We start from the raw sequence: 5,127 nt of genomic DNA on the forward strand, positions 1-5,127 counted from the left end.
AACAAGTGTGCACATTGTGTTTGTACAGTAAAGTAGACCCTAGGTCAAAGGAGATAATTGTGCCCTGTGTGTTTGCATAGCAGAGAGATCCTAGGTCATAGGACATAAGAGTGCACTGTGTGTTTGTATATGGAGAGAACCTAGGTTATAAGAGAGAAATGTACACTTTGTGTTTGTATAGCGGAGAGATCCTAGGTCATAGAACAGAAGAGTGCACTATGTAGTTGTACAACACAGAGTGCCTAGGTCATAGGAGAGAAGTGTGCACTGTGTTGTACAACACAGAGGTTCCGAGGCCAGAGGACAGAAGTGTGCAATGCGTGTTTGTAAAACAGAGAGATCCTAGGACATAGGAGAGAAATGTTTACTGGGTGTTTGCACCAGAGAAGGTCTAGGTCAAAGAAGAGAAATGTGCAGTGTTGGTTTGCATAACCAAGACACCCTACGTCATAGAAGAGAAGTGCTCACTCTTTGTTTACCCAACAGAGAGATTCTAGGGCATAGGTGGTAAGTGTGCACTGTATGTTTGTACAAGAGAGACCCTAGAGCCGGGCATGGTGGCGCACGCCTTTAATCCCAGCACTTGGGAGGCAGAGGCAGGAGGATTGCTGTGAGTTCGAGGCCACCCTGAGACTCCATAGTGAATTCCAGGTCAGCCTGGGTTAGAGTGAGACCCTACCTCGAAAAACCGAAAAAAAAAAAAAAAAAGAGAGAGAGAGAGAGAGAGAGAGACCCTAGGTCATAGGAGAAAAGTGTTCATGTGTCTTTGCACAACAGACAGATCCCAGGGCATAAGAGATAAGCCTGCACTGTGTGTTTGCAAAAAAGGGAGGTCCTAAGTCATGGAACAGACATGTGCAGTGTATGTTTGCATAGTAGAGAGGTCAGAGGTCATATTCCTGAGAGCAGTCATGGAAAATTTTCTTGGGGAGTGGATTTTTTTTTTCTGTTTTTTGGTTTGTTGTTTTGTTTTTTTTTTCAATGTGGGTTCTCACTGTAGCCCAAGCAGACCTGGATTTCACTGTGTATTACCAGGGTGCCTAGAACTCACAGAGATCTTTCTACATCTGCCTTCCTAGTGCTGTGATTAAAGACATGCACCACCAACACCCAGTGAAAACAGGATATTTTATTTGGTTGTTTGTTTGTATCAGGTAGCCAAGACTAGCTTTTGATCTTCTATCTTTCAATCTCCTGCTTCCCCTTGCTAGGAGAGGATATTAATTAATTAATTAAGCCAGAGTCTCATGTCCCTCAAGCTGGTGCCAAACTCCCAGTGTAGATAAGAATGACCTTGATGCTGGGCGTGGTGACACACACATTTAATCCCAGCACTTGGGAGGCAGAGGTAGGAGGATCGCTGTGAGTTTGAGGTGATGCTGAGATTACATAATGAATTCTAGGTCAGCCTGGGCTACAGTGAGACCCTACCTCAAAAAAAAAAAAAAAAACAAAAAAACAGTGCTCGCTTAGGCAGCACATATATTAAAATTGAAACGATACAGAGAAGATTAGCATGGCCCCTGCACAAGGATGACACGCAAATTCGTGAAGCGTTCCATATTTTTCTACGGATGATTGGGCTTCTGCGTGAGAAGGAAAATACTTAGTAGCGGAGCCCAGTAAGTTAAAAAGGAGACATAAAGGGAAGAGAAAGGAAGGGAGGAGGGTACTTAATAGGTTGATATTGTATATATGTAAATACAATGATTGAGATGGGGAGGTAATATGATGGAGAATGGAATTTCAAAGGGGAAAGTGTCAGGGGGGAGGGAGGGAATTACCATGGGATATTTTTTTTTATAATCATGGAAAATGTTAATAAAAATTTAAAAATTAAAAAAAAACAATGACCTTGAACATTTTTTAATTTTAATGTAATAATCTTGATCCTTCCGACTCTACCTCCTGAGTAAGTTTTTGTTGTTTTGTTGTTTTTGAGGTAAGGTTTCACTCTAGCCCAGGCTGATGTGGAACTCATTCTATAGTCCCAGGCTGGCCTCAAACTCACAGCAATCCTACCTCTGGAGTGTTGGGATTAAAGGCATGCATCACCATGTCAGAAAGAGGTCTTTTGTTTTGTTTTGTTTGTTTCTGGTTTTTTGGGGGAACAGGAGGGCTGTTGAGGTAGGGTCTACTGTGGACCAGGTTGACTGGAATTCCCTATGTAGTCTCAGGGTAGCCTTGAACTCACAAGTGATCGTCCTACCTCTGCTTCCCAAGTGAGTACTAGGATTAATGGCATGTGCCACTACACCCGGCCTGTTTTTGTTTTTCATGGTATGGTCTCACTCTAGCTCAGGCTGACCTGGAATTCACTCTGTATTCTCAGGGTGGCCTCGAACTCACAGTGTTCCTACCTCTGCCTCCCAAGTGCTGGGATTAAAGGCGTGTGCCACCACTCCCAATTTCTTTTTTTTAATCTATTTGTTTACTAGAGAGAGAGGAAGAGAGAATGGGCACAGCAGGTCCTCCATCCACTGAAAATGAACTCCAGATGCATGGGCTGCCTTGTGCATATGGCTTATGTGGGTATTGGGGAGCTGAACCTAGGTCTTTAGGCTTTGCAGGCAAGTGCATTAACTGCTAAGCCATCTCTCCAGCCCAAGAGGTCTTTCATATTATATATATTATTTGCAAGGAGAAAGAGAGAAAGAATAGGTACACCAGGCCCTCCTGCCAGTACAAACTCCAGATGCATGAACAACTTTGTGTATCTGGCTTTACATGTATACTGGGGAATCAAACCCAGTCTGTCAGGCTCTGGCTATGCAAAGAAGCACCTTAATTGCTGAGCCATCTCTCCAACCACTGAGATTATTTATTATTTATTTATTTGCAAGCAGACATAGAGTGAGAAGATAGAATTTGCCACCCTGTGCATCTGGCTTTATGTGGGTACTGGGGAATCAAACCTGAGTCCTTTGGCTTTGCAAGCAAGCTCCTTAACCACTAAGCCATCTCTCCAGCCCAAGGAAAGTAATTTATAAGTGGGGCATGATGTTACACACCTTTAATCCTAGCATATGGGAGGCAGAGCTAAGAGGATCCCAGTGAGTTCAAGCCCACCCTGAGACTACATAGTGAATTCCAGGTCAGCCTGGGCTAGAGTGAGACCCTACCTGGAAAAACCAAAAAGAAAAACCAAGGCCACCAGACTACAAAATGTGACTCAGGTCATCTTGGGCTAGAGTGAGACCATACCTCAAAACAAACAAACAAACAAACAAATAAATAAACAAAAATCCCATGGGCTACAGAGATGGATTAATGGTTAAGGCACTTGCCTGTAAAGCCAAAGGACCCAGGTTTGATTTCCCCAAGGCCCATGTAAGCCAGATGCACAAGGTGGCACATGCATCTGGAGTTTGTTTACAGTGGCTGGAGGCCCTGGTGCACCCCATTCTCTCTCTCTCAAATAAACAAAAATATAATATAGGGACTGGAGAGATGGCTTAGTGGTTAAGGTGTTTATGAAGCCTAAGGACCCAGGTTTGACTACTCAGCACCCACTTAAGCAAGATGTACAAGGTGACGCATGTGCACAAGGTGGCACACACATCTGGAGTTCAAGAGCAAGGAATAGAGATCCTGTTGCGCCAGTTCGGTGCCTCTCTCTCTCTCCCTCTCCCTCTCTCTCTCTCTCATAAAATAAAACAAAATATTTAAAAAATCCTAGCTGGGCATTGGTGGTGCATGCCTTTAATCCCAGCACTCAGGAGGCAGAGGTAGGAGGATCACCATGAGTTTGAGGCCTCTCTGAGACTACATAGTGAATTCCAGGTCAGCCTGAGCTAAAGTGAGACCTTACCTCAAACCCCCCCTCCAAATAGAAACATTCTGAAAATGTAGTTCCTCTTTCAAGGTCCAACAAGCAAAAGACTGAAGAGGCAGATCCTGGAAAAGGGCTCAAGCGAGGCAGAGGTTTCTTATTTGTTAGCTCCAGCAAGAACAACAAAGATAGATTTGTGTGGCATTCTGGGAGAGGAGTTTCTAATGTTCATGTCTGAGAGACTAAAGATGCTCCATTTTCTGTGTGATGTGACCTGGGTGCCAGAGTTGGAGGCAGCCAAGCAGGAATGCTCATCTCTTCCCCATAGCATCTTGTGGTGTTTTGCAAAAAGTTGGCAAGGAGACCTGGAGTTGTTCATAAGATAACTGGCATTTGAGAAAGTGTGGAAAGAAAAGAGATTTGGCCTCTCACCTCTGGCTTCTACTTGATTGAGTAGAAGTTTACCCAGAAGAGAGAGAGAGAGAGGTTTTGAGGCTCCTTTTCCAGGATTTAGGTATTCAGACTGAGAGCACAGCGGACATACTGGAGGAGGCAACATTCAGGGCAGATTACCTACCAACCTGAATAAGAAGGGCAAATAAGCTAGGAAATCGAACTAGCTTATAAGCCCTTCAACTGATGAATGCATAATAAAGATGTAGTATAATTACACAATGGAGTTTTACTCAGCTCTAAAGAAAAATGAAAGCCAGGCATGGTGGTGCACACCTTTAATCCCAGAACTCCAGAGGCAGAGGTAGGAGGATCACCATGAGTTCTAGGCCACCCTGAGACTACATAGTGAATTCCAGGTCAGCCTGGGCTACAGCAAGACACTACCTTGGAAAAAAAAAAAAAAAAGAGAGAGGCAGAAAGAGAGAGTATGTGTGTGTTTGGGGCTGGAGAGATAGCTTAACGGTCAAGGCACTTGCCTGTGAAGCCTAAGGATCCATGTTCAACTCTCCAGATCCCATGTAAGCCAGACACACAAGGTGACACAAGCATGCAAGGTCTCACATGTGCACAAGGTGGCACATGTGTCTGGAGTTTGATTACAGTGGCTAGAGGCTCCAGTGTGCCAATTCTCTCTCTGTCTCCCCCTCTCTCTCTCCTTCCCTCCCCCCCCATCTCTCTCTCTCCCTCTCTCTCTCCCTCTTTACTGGCATGTGGAAAGTAGAATCTAGGAGCTTGTGTAGGGAGACTAAAGAGGAGCCAGCATGGCATCTGCCATGTGTTTTTAGAGAAGTTAAGAGAACCAATGGTGAGGCTCAAGGAAAAAAATGATAGGGCCGATGTCAAAGCAAAAAAAACAAGAGATTCAGAAGAGAAATGAGTAATGAAGAGAGTTAGACTCA

At 44.3% G+C, this 5,127-nt stretch overlaps 1 non-coding gene across 1 annotated transcript; it reads left to right on the forward strand.

Moving 5' to 3' along the window:
- Positions 1-1,461: 1,461 nt before the first annotated feature.
- Positions 1,462-1,568, forward strand: LOC123461057. Its single transcript, XR_006637375.1, has one exon. It is a non-coding gene; the product is annotated as a U6 spliceosomal RNA (small nuclear RNA).
- Positions 1,569-5,127: the final 3,559 nt, after the last annotated feature.

Source organism: Jaculus jaculus, chromosome 5 (genome assembly GCF_020740685.1).
Source record: "Jaculus jaculus isolate mJacJac1 chromosome 5, mJacJac1.mat.Y.cur, whole genome shotgun sequence".
Taxonomy (NCBI): Eukaryota; Metazoa; Chordata; class Mammalia; order Rodentia; family Dipodidae; genus Jaculus; species Jaculus jaculus.